The sequence below is a fragment of the Halictus rubicundus genome, chromosome 4 (genome assembly GCF_050948215.1).
Source record: "Halictus rubicundus isolate RS-2024b chromosome 4, iyHalRubi1_principal, whole genome shotgun sequence".
In the NCBI taxonomy this organism is placed as follows: Eukaryota; Metazoa; Arthropoda; class Insecta; order Hymenoptera; family Halictidae; genus Halictus; species Halictus rubicundus.
This window is the reverse complement of record NC_135152.1, coordinates 11,297,426-11,310,246: the sequence shown is the minus strand read 5'-3', so window position 1 is coordinate 11,310,246 and position 12,821 is coordinate 11,297,426.

The window sequence follows — 12,821 nt, the reverse complement described above, 5'->3', positions numbered from 1 at the left end:
TTAAGCTTGCTTCTTCGGCTCTAGAAGTCCTCGAACTTGGTTGCGTAGGTCTCCAGTTTGGAATCCTTACGTCCAGAGGTCCTCAGGGCTCCTCGTGTCTACGTCTTCTAATTCGAGAGAACTCCAACTGAACGGACCAAATTTGTGCCAAAATGTGAAGCAACTTAGGGACGACTGGCACCGTTTCCTTCCACCTCCTGTCGATTGCTATGAATATCGAGTTCGTGAAGGGAAAGATGTTCTCGAAGAAAGTTCGCAAATGTTTCCACGGAAGTCATAACACTCGTGAAACTGGGAGTCGATGGTACCATTAGATTCTCTTTCGTTACGCAAGGACGGCTCTATTGAGATAATGCGTACAGCTTCCCTGTTGCTATTTTTTTCCTAATCCGCTCATTGACTCGGTGGGCAATGCGTGCGATCACCCGGCGCGATTATATCACCAGCGACAAACAATGTCAGCGACGCGTCGAGGAAACGGAACGCGCCGGCAAGAAGCAAGTCACGACCACCGGCGACTGGTTCTTCTTTCTTCTTTCTTCACGCTTTTCTACTCCTCTTTCTTCGTCTACTCTGTGCTGCCTGCGAAAGTTACACGCCGGCCGCGTCAAACCAGTTAGCTCATGTAAATTACGTCTTCGGGTATTATCAAGAGGATTCGCGCGGAGGGTGTCGTTCTATCTGACGCCGAAGCATCCAGAGAAAGTGATTTGTGTCGCGATGACTGGTCGTTTGTGATTCATGATCATCGGTAATCCCTGACACGCCGCGGCTCTTTCGTTTCCACGTTGCCCGTTAACGCAGGATTCGGAAAATCGCGGAAAAATCAACACGGGAAACTCAGCTCTTTCTGAATCACGCGTGTGTGATTAGTATTACCGATACAATATTCGCTTTCTTGCTCAGAGTAAACAAGAACCTTAAAAGCAGTTGGATAATGGATATTCCATGCTGACAATGACTCGGAAAATATTCTAAAAAGATGTGAGAAAGAAATGGAAGATTCTGGATTGGCGGACGTATTACGGATAACCGCGGATTTTATGCATTTATAATGAAAGTGGGTTGACGCAATTTAAAACAGGAGAAAGATTAAAATAATTGAAGAATAACGATATTTTCAACGTGTTAAAATTATTCGGGAAAGAATTAAATACGTATCTGGTTCCCATCTCTTGCGATTGAGGCAGACGATTTTAATATCGCATAATGATCCGCAGTCTACTGATAATAATGTCTAAATGAAATACAGAATTCCATTAGAAGTACTCGAGAATATTGTCTGCTCAATTTTTGAAAATTATTATCTACAGAATATATTTTTGTCACGTCTGTTTCTCAAAATATAGAAAATTTTTATTCTGCTTCAAGATCCATAGTTTAACGAGAAAGAAATGCTAAGTCTCCGTCTTGAACAAATTTCCAGACCAACAATCTGCCAAGATGACTTTATTAAAAAGTCCTTCGCAGTGATCAAGATGACATCGAAACAGCGTCTCAATCAGTTTGGAAAGTTTCAATTTTGTTATCGAAACTTTCGAATCGAAGAGGAACGCCTTTCGACTGTTCAATTATTGAAATCGCGACGACGAATAGAAAGATCTCAATTTGACAGAAGATGCTGTCGGATAACGAGACATTCTTCGGTATGTTATGTTAATTCAGGGTGACTAGATACTTCGAATCCGAATCAATTTGGAGAGTTTCTTTACACGGTACTGTGTAGTACCCTTTCTTCTATTGCGGCACACAGCTCCCCAAACATTGTGGACGACACTCCCGAAACTTTTATCTGTACGCAATCATCAAACGAGTAAGAAAATCACTGGAGAAACGACTGTCTTATTATACAGACATGTTCCTCTATTTCCCTTTCGGGAGGAATGTCGCCATTTTGGTAACATCCGGCTCGCGTATCCAAAATTGGAGACAAAATAACTGTTGTAAGAAATGTTAAAATCATTGTTATTTGAATAACAGTCTTATCTAGCTTGTAAAGCTGCACACGTTCAATCATGTTTGATACATAATTTAATTCTTTTTTCCAGGATTTAAGGTTTGTGATTCAAATAAAAAAAAAATAGTATCCACTTTTTGGCCACGAATTTTATGCGTTTGTGGCGAAAAGGAGTAAATAGTTAAAATCCTTAAGAGAAGTAATAAATGTCTATGTAAATCCTGTTTGTTGCAATCGATACGTTTTTTCATTTTGCATAAAGATCAGACCACACATGTTCCTCGTAATTTGAACATTTTTTACCTCCATAAACACACGAAGATCTTAGCAAAGATGACAGCGCTGTCTCGTTTGTCAGTTTACCTCCCCCACGACATACAAACATGATCTCGATTTATTTCGCTCGCCTAGTCTCGGAATCCGAATAAGAAAGCGAGCTGATAAGCGAGTTAATTGTACCGTGAAGCGAATTTCAATCGGCCGACATAAATTCGGCGGATTACTCCGTCCACTCGGCTCTTTTATCCGCGGACGAACGATTCCCTTTGAACGAAAATTGATGGTGACCAGAGCGGATTACGAGCGGACGCGTCAGAAAAAAAAAGAATTCGCGAGATAAAACGAACAGATGAAAAGAGGGACACGGTTAGGCAACGCTATCACTTTCTTTTTCTTTTCATTAGCTGATTGGATCGGGGCGACATTCTGAAATGCAGTTTTCACTTCGCGATACCGATCTGAAGTGTCACTGAAAAGGAACCGATCCTCGGAGAACCTCTCCCGCGAAATGCGAAATCGAGGAATCAAAATCTTGATTTCAGATCCTGATCTGATCGATGATACTACTTTTACCGCGGCAGAAAATATATTCTTCCAGCTGAATCGCTTCGAAATTACTAGACTGTCGATTTTCATGGAGAAGAAAAATCATTATACGATAGGTGTTACATAGAGATTTATTTTCTTTCTTCGAGAATTATATTTTATACATTTGTGACGCAGATAGGTAAGTAAAAACTTGAGAATAATTTTTCGAATTCTTTTCCTTAAAATTGTTAGGAGTAGCAAATTATAAACTCCTTTTTCTGTCAAATAATAAAAATCTAGTCTTCGTTTAATAAAAGCAATAATATAAATAATTCACGTACTTGCAATAACTTTTAGTTGCTGGTGACACTGCAATTGGCAAAACATAAATCTTAATAAAAAAAAAAAAAAACGTAACGTAAACGTAATTGTTACGGTGTTCAAATGTACCTTCCCCGAGTTGAACTTAATGGATTTGCGAATCGCAAGAAAACTTGCAGCAAGTTGGGTTCCCGTTGTTCGAAACTTGAAATGAACTGGTTGGAAACTGTAGTTGGTATTAAACGGTTTTGTTAGGTGTAAATGACTTAAGCGAAATGAAAGCTTTTGCTTCCCATTTTACATCATATAAACTGCAATTGTTCGGGAATTAACTCATTAACCATTTTTATCCGAGGTGGAACTGGACTTTTCCTTTGACTATGAAGCTGTGTTAAATTTTATTTCTCTTGAAAATTATGGCTGTATTAAATTTTATTCTTTTTGAAGATTATAGCTGAGTTGAATTTTATTTTTTTGCAGAATGAAGCTATGCCAAATTTTGTTTTTTCTTGGAGAATGAAGCAGTGTTGAACGTGATTTTTCCTGGAAACTGCTTTGGGTTTGATTTTTCTTCGAGAATGAAGCCTGGCCTTTGAATCGGTTACGAAACGATTGCGATCTTTTCTGTTTTCGACGATCGCCAAGCGAGTGTATCCTTTTCGGTTTCGTTCAGCCCAGATTCATCACTTTGGCGCGGATCGATCGAATTAATTAGACAAATTGATGTGCTAACGCACACCTCGGAGAATCCTCTGCGGAATTTGTACGACGAACACTAGAGCCGGAGAAAGTGGTTGCGAATATCATTCTCACGGACAGGATCCGGTATGAGACAACGCCGTCCTACGACAAATTCCTTCCAAATTTCTAACGAATTTATTCGCGTTAGGAAATTTACAACGTTTACAACGACCACGGAATTACATCGAGCATGTCGCCGCCCACGCGGATCTAGAAAGTTCGCGCTTTATTTGTTTCTTTTTAGCCGAGAGGAAAAAGTGTGTAACGGGAGAAACGTTAGGTAAAACAAAAAAAAGCATACAATTTTTCTGGACCTTTCGCGTTCGTTGAATTCACGTAGAAATTTCGATAAAAATGCGCGGACCACGAAGTTTGTGCATTTGCTCGTAAAACATACAAATAGCCAACGAAAGATGAACTATTTCCATTAAGCAAATTCAAATTTTCATTTCGCTTCTGGCCGTATGAATGAATTAGCATAAAGCATTGTGCTCATTTATTTTTTTTTATTGTGTTCAGTAGATTGCATAAAAATTCGACTTCAGCACGGTTTTATTTGCATTTATTGAGTTAATATGTAAATATAACGACCGATGCAATATTCATCAGCGTTGGGCAACAGTTTGCATACAATTGGTGCATCGTTTGAATGATTATGTGATATAGAAAGCGAAAATTTAGACTGGCACGGTGGGAGAATATTCTTTTCTAAGGGAGAACAAAATTTAACTTCATTAGGATATTTTTCGGAGACTTATCTCAATTTATTTTAATTCGATGGGATTTCAGCGAACGTGCAATATTACCTTCGTTTGCAACTGTTTCAGAAATGTTACGAATGCGTTAACTGGATGTAGCCTTTTAATTGAATTAATGCGTCAGCGGCGAAAGTCTATATGTTTTGCCTGGGGCGTCTGAAATTATTATAAATTAACTAAAAGCTGCCGATAAATTGCTTATAAACAATTTCCATTAGAAAGCAAGCGGCTTTAAAAAGAAAAGAAAAAAACGTTAAGGGTCAGGTTATACTATGCATAAATAAACAGGATAACCAAATTTTAACTCAATCCTTGGGTCCGGATAGGCGAACTGACTAAGATCGTGTAGATCTTACATAGGTAAGACTTTACTATAATTTTTCTTTCTTTTTCTTATTATAGAAAATCTCACAGGAGATTTATTGCAACATTATACAGAGTTCAATAGAATATTTGTTTCGAAATAGAATTAGCAGCTCCAGTTACTTAGCAATTGTGGAAATTGCCTCTCAAAAAGAAATCGCAGGCTACGCGCAGTACGTACAATATCAGCTTGCCTAAAAAATTCGTATCTGTCAGCTGCGACCGGTAGGAACCATACTACGCATCCGGCATGCAAAATATCCTGGATGCCGCAGCGGAATGGCAACAAGTAGTAGAAACTTTTTTGCGGGAAATTTCAATGTCGTGCGACCTTCCTCATCTTGCCCGCGTGGCGGAGTCGATTGGCACGATCGAAACATGTTTTGGAAAACATGATTATGAATATTGACACTTCGTGCACCTCTTGTACCAATTTGACGCGAGTAAAAAATTTCTTTTGTATCTGTTGACGCGTTACAACATTTTATAAATAAACTCTGTGTGCCCAGGGTATACAGAAGGTTATTCCACTTTTCTCAATTAACTAGTAGACGAAGAAATTAATTTTGCCCAATTAGACAGGAATATCTTCTATTCTGTCCTTTTGATTTTTGTTGCGTTCTCAGCATTCTCTGTTAATTACCTTTTTTTTATATATATCAAAGTACTATAGGTGAATAAATTATTGTTGTTGTTGTTAGGTGTGGTCGTAAAGTTTGCTTAGTAGACCAAGGATGTGTTCGAATAGCAACGCGAATTCGAATGTGGGCCACCGCGCGGAATTAGGTTTTTCTTGATCAGTGTGTTCACTTACCTATAATACTTTCTTTTATGCTTCATTTGCCAGTCACGGATCACACGTCAGCCGTAGTTTTACCGATGATCGCTGAAACGCGAGGATAAATGTTAATTCTATTAACCTCCTGACTCCTGACTGACAACTCAGCGGATTTTCGCGCAATCCCAAACATAAAGACGAGCATAAATAACCTGAATAATAAATATTATTTACATAATGAACGTGTACACCGATACTCGGAGCGTTTGGAATGCATGTCAAAACAAGTTAAGCATTCTTTCAGCGAATGGTGATTAAACAATTTCGTTAAAAATATTACACTATAAATACCGAAATGTATTTATCCAGCAAGGATCACTGTGGACGGTAGAAGAGCCTACAACCCTAGAGACCGAGGTATTGGGATGTTGTTTTCTTCGGATTGAGTAAGCATTATCATCCTGTTTCTGGAAATAATTTATGATCATATAGCCACCCTCATTCAACTCTCCATTAACACTTTACTTACTGGCAATTTTCTAATAATCCTTGTGAAATTAAAAATCAACAATTCTTCCATAAATTGTTCTAAAGCGACAGAAATTTCATGCATAACTCGATAAATTTTTAGAATCAATATCATGTGTCTACTTCTTCTCAGATTATTGTTTAAGTTTTTATTAGTTATTAAAAGGTCTGTGCTAGGCACAGTGTTAAGAAAATGGTCGATAACAATAGGGATGATGTAGATTAATCTGTACTAAGTATTTAAATAAAATAAAATTTCCTATAAGTATACAAAAATTGTATTATCCGTGGACACGCCTAACACATTCGCACTCTTTAATTTGTATGAAGCCATTTCCAAAGTATGAATTTGCCGAGCAATAATAACTGTAATGCTTTTTACGTCGCATTTATCATGTTTCACGCACAGTGTATCACCCGCATCAGTTCCAGTCGTTCGCCATTTTATCTATTTCGAGTTCAGCGTGTACGAATAAAGTTTTATCGATTCACTGGCTCTGTTTTGTATTCCTCAGGTTCAACTACTTCCACAGTTCGGCTGCCTTAAATTTTAGGTTCCCTAGCTTCTTCAGTGTATATTGCACACATAAAAAGCTCTAGGTACGCGCAATTTCGAAATTTCCATGCCACCGTAAAATGACCCTCATTCGCCACCTCGAGGTTGAAAGAGCTGCCGGACATTCTTGGAACTTTCCAAATCACTATACCCGGAGAAATCCCTCGTGGCATGATATTTTCAGAAAATATTATTTTCTATCGCTTTCGAATTCCGCGAGGATCGGCCGGGGAGAGGAGCTGAGAGAGAAAGGGATACTAATGGCGTCTCGCCAGCAAACGATATCGTACTCTATTGCGCAATTATTCTCCTTATACGACAAAAGGACTAAATCCTCTTTCAACCTTAACACAACAAATATCTGCCAATTTGTTGTTTAATTCAACCATCTTTCCGATAATCTGCACTTCCATTTCTTTCTGACTTTTGAATACTTGTTTTCGCACAACTTGCAATTACAGGAGATTTATTAATATTAACACGTTACTGCTGACTCGTGATCAATCTTAGCACACTTAAGAGCGCAATAATCGTTCTAGATTGATTTTAAGACTATACTTCGTATACTTCGTTTCGAATTAACAAAAAAATTCGTTGTTAAGTTTGCGCGAATGACAAGACGAATAATAAATAGTATCTTTAGTCACGCCGAAATTCATTGAATTAGTGCGTAATAAAATGAGATAACACGTTACCGTTGAAGGCGTGAACCGTTGTATACACGTTTTAGTATGAAATTTTAGGGGTCGTTTCGTCGTTACGGCTCGTTCCGCAGAAACTGTTTCGACGTATTATTTAGGTAAACCGCGGCACTTAGGTCCTGTACAGAATTGTTTGAACTTTGCTGCGTGGTATGAATTTTTGGGGCACGTTCATAGTGGAAGATAAATTTCGCTGAAGGGATAAGCGCTCCTCGCGAGGATGCTCGAGAAATTGCGACGTTACTTCTATCCGCAGAAAAACGGAACCATCGAAAAATACAAAGTTCTAGCCGGTGCTTTCGCAGTTTTTATTTAAACGAACGCCATCCTTTGAGAACGACCTGTTTAATGTCCCTTCAATTCCGGCGTTTGTGCGCGGGACAAACTTTTTGCGTCTTCTCGTACTTTTCTCATTTCTCGCTCGGGTTTCCCAGTTTGCTCGAACAAGTTCGAATCGGTCGCTGTGCGCGTTTGTCTGGGACAAGCGGAATTTTATCAAGCGCGTATTATTAAGAAATAAATATTTCGATAGTGCACATTAGTGCGATTGATAATCGAAGCTTAAACGCTGCCAAGTAACCAAATGTTTCCACTCCGACGACGCACTGTTTCAACACCGCACAGCTTCAGCTTCGAAAGTATGGTTCAACAAAGCACCATAATTTCCGCGCCATTCTTTTCGTCCCATGCACCCTCAGCCGAGACTATAACTGCTCTCACATGAATGGAGATGGATGGCACTTGTGGAAAAATATAGGACATTTAATCTCACATTTAGACAGAGTTCGTGGCCAAAGTACAATTCTCGTAGATTCATGACGTTACGTGTATGATGTTACAGTACATTAAGTCGTTGGTTGAAACGTGCCACGAATGTTTTTCATGACTGATTTTGAACCTGTTTCGCCGTGAATTGAAACGTTATCGTCGGATAGAAAAGAATTTTCTGATCCTTCAGTTCCACAGGATTCAGCACAGTATTGAAATAAGCGGCTGAAATATTGTCACTTTGGCACGAACGTCTTCGAGATTCAAACAAACTTGTATGTTCTGGTGTAATTATATTTTTAATAGCTAAAATACAAAACTGAAAAAAATTTGACGAATTCAAGAATTAGACTGCGTCCGATTTATAACGAGTTGCACATTAAACTAAAGGTACGTAAGAGAAGTTATATAGTCTCACGAGGTCGGATGAAGAAAATGATTCTGCACTCCTCAAGCGTCTTGATTACGAGTTAATTATCGCACATTTGGCCGCATCATGCGCGAGGAAAGTGATTCGGATTCGCGAAAGAAAACTGGCCGCACACGGTCGGTTGTGGGACCAGTTCTAAAGTCAAGGTTTGCGCCTTTTTGAGTTATGCAAGCCGCGCACACATGAACGCCGTCTACAAACAGCACGGCACTCGGTTATATCAACGAGCTTGCAGTTGCGCACCTTGCGCACAACGCTCGACTTGTTAATTAGGCTCACCTACGCCGGGCCCGAGGTTTTCATGGAACGCAATCTGCTGTCTCCTTTGGCTGCGCAAAGGGCTAGTTATGGCAAAGCTTTGCATAACGGCACCGGAAAGCACGTCACTGATTTGATTAATTATTTCGGGTATCATAAGCGTCCATTAACTCCTCCCTCGGTGTCTGCGAAATTGTTTCGCTTTGTTTCGCCTTGTGCGTGAAATTGGGCCAAAGGCAACATTTGATTCTGGCAAACATTTCTCTGAAAGCTATGTAAATGTTGGTCTTGAAATATGTTACACACTTCCGTGGCAAATATTATTTTAATTATTTAATTATGATTCATAGAATTAATATAACAATGTCTTGATGGATTTTTAATTGTAGTATATCATGGTTCACGACAATTTCTCTCAATTAAATATTAAACAATAGTTCGATATGGAACGATATATGCATATATTATAATGGAATATACTAATAAGACACTATAATAAGATAAATGCAGACAAAAAAATGTAGAATTTTCACGGTTGTTGAGGGATAATTCTTTAAGACGAAAAAGAATAAGGTAAAATTCTATTCAATTTTTGGGAGAAACATAAATTATTACTTGATCCCAAACAAGTCAGAGTCCACTCTGAAAAATCTGCATCCATTTTTTTAAAATGTCGTTAAAGACTGCAAACGCACTTTAATTATTTAAAAGTGTATTAATCGTTTACAATAAAAATGATGCCACCAAAAAGAACCTAAACCAAGCTAATATTTTGTACACAGAACTCATTATAGAAAACCGTCGATACGCACCGTCCGAACGCCGTTCAATTAAAGTCGCTTATGTTTAATTCATCCAATTAAAACAGTCCACCTAACGTTTCCATTCGGAAACACGACAAAAAACACGACAATCCCGGATACACAGAATTCCCCGTTGTTAATTTGACCAAGGTCTACGAACGGTGCTTCATCCTCGCAACTATATCGCGTGTTACCATCAAAGCAATGACTCGGCGCCATTTTTGGTATCATCGGCGTTACTTCCTCGTGTACGACGAAAGAGTAGAAAGAAACGAGAACTGTTGCTTCAGCTGGCCATTCGCAATTGAAGAATTCATTTGGAAAGTGGACCCAACAGAATTTTGTACGAAAACGGTTTGGCTATAGTAAACGACTTAGGGAAAATGGCACAAACTCGAGTCCCTTTGTGAATACTAAAATGTGTAAGCAGTAAAATAGTAGAGAGTGATGTGCTTTTACAGCGTTCACAAATTTATAAGAGCATTTCGAACACGTGCATTGAGTTTGTTGAAAAATTCAGGTTTTCGTTCTGTTTATTTATTGAGGCCAAAGGCGAAGAAAATGTTTGACCCTTTAAATTGTTAATTAAGCGACGTTTTAATTGCGAACACTTACAAAGTTCGCCAGAAAGGAAATAAATGTCTATGTACCTCCTGTATATTATAATTAATAAAGACAATTTTTATTTTGCATAAAAATTCGTCTAGTTTAAATGTAACACAAGATATTTGACTTCAATTAAAAAATAAATCAAATACGGTTCGTAACCATATGAATTACGGTGACACAATAAAGCCGAAAAATTCTTCGTTAAATTAAGAAGAAAATGGAAAGTTACTGAAAGGTAATTGAGTATCAAAATTCTCAGTAGAAAAATCTTTGCACAAGATCCCATTATCTAGTCGCACAGATTGTCCTTAAAACGTGTACAGATTTTTCTAAGATAGTTTAGCTTCATTTCGCATTATTCATGTTACCATTTAAGCCATCTATACCATTTTCCAGCGATTCTTTCAATCTGCGGCATTTTTGTTGACCTTAGCTTATATATTGCTTGCTAATTGGAATTCCTTCGGTTCGAAGGTTGCCCCAGGATGCCGGAGCAGCATGTCAATTGTTTAATTGATGACTAATCGACAACCCTTGTTCGTTGATTGCGTTTCTTGCGTCGGCCGGTCCAGTGAATGACGATTTCTCACGATCTTGTAACCAGGTTTTCAGGTGTGCAAACCGTGAGACACGCGGATGCAATTGCGTGGATTCACGTCCCCGTTGAAGAATGCGTTCCTGTTTGCACGCACGGGTCTAATTTACCCGAAGGCCGAATCTGCCATCGGCCTTCCCCAATCGTAAGCCACGAAACACGATGAATCGAATGGCCACAAGCTTGAATCGCTCGGAGGATCTTCGGCGAGAGATGATTCACTCCCATCTCGTGCCGACTACGAAACACTTATGGTCGGCGATGGGACTACGACATACACTGCAAATGGTCCGAAGTATACCAAGGATACCAGGGAGTTTTGAGCCGCACTCTCTCAAGACCGAAGCATTCAGGTTTCCAAGTCACGGGAGCCTCGAAAGTTTTGAAAGAGATACTTTACTCTGCCGTCTCTGAAACTGGTGAGCATCACAAAGTTATCGGGATGAACTAATCTTTCAGCGAATATGTTCGAACTGTTTGTCGAAGACATGTAACGAGTATGATCCGATGAACTGAATCTGGGTTAGCAGTATATTCAACGTGAAATTTTTTGTTACAGGCGAGAGAAAGAAGCAAGCGATGTTTTCATTAAGAACAAGATTGAGAGAATGTCTCATGCTATTTTGTAATTTTTGACTGTAGCTAAGAAGACGATTCTTGAAACTGTGGTCAGAGTTGAATAAAATTAAGAAGAGTATGTGTATATATTTCTAAATAATATTTCAAAAATAGAATAATATTTCAATCTTGCAGTTAGCTTGGCGAAACAGTATGTCCCAAACTCTATCGTTTCATGGATAGTTTAGAACCTAATCCGACACTTTTTATCTTTGCTCGAATCCCAGAATCGAACGAGGCTAATCGAATTGAGATTTTTTTTGCGATGAACATCCTTGACGAGTTTCGCGCGTCATCGTTGCCATTGATGTCTGTTGAACGAACAATACAAGATTTTGACAGCATGATGCGTGTTCCGGATGTAGAGTTACAGATGTTGAAGAAATTCGTGATTAAATCTGATACAACGAATCGAAATAGTTATTGAGCAAAGCGATGAAATCGTAGTTTACTTTACAGTCGGAAAGTTGTACGAATGAAATGAATTAGCTTGATAAAATGTAAGAGTCGCGACTTAATTAAAGAAACAATGAACATTTACTGACCTGTCAAATCTGATATGTGTTCGCAGATTAAAAATGCATCTAATCGTCGATCTTGAGCAATCCATTCTGAAAAACCCGTATACTTAACTACCTCTGATGTCAAAATAGCGGACAGAGTTCATTAACGATTACATACATAGTCGGCCGCAGTTTCTTGCTTACACGTGGTAATCGATGGTGATTAATTGCTTTACGTAGAGGAAAGACGTTTAACCAAAATCGATAAGAACAATTACCACCACCGACAGAATCGAAACCATAAAACATTTAACATTTACATAAAACACAGACTCTAGAATGAAACGAGTTCTCGCCGAGCTGCGATCATCTGGAACAGGAAAAGGAATTTCCGAAAGGACCGAAATCGGAGTGTCCATTCAACGGAATCTCCTCCTACAATTACAAAAGACTTCCAATCAAGATATACAAACGAGCGAATACCGCGCAATCAAGATCAAGATATCGCACAATTAAATTTTCCTCAGTGCATCCCAAATGTTCAATCGAGAGGTACCCAAATCAGGACTGCGAGGAGAGAAAGAGAGAACGAATCTTCCAGAATCTTCCTGATAGCAAAGCGAAAAGCGTTTTCGCAGCTAGCTTTCCGTTTTCCACGATCGGCCAGCGCGATCGCGCTCGAATAAGAGCAGAAAGGTAAAAGAGGACTCCCAAGAAGGCGAGCATC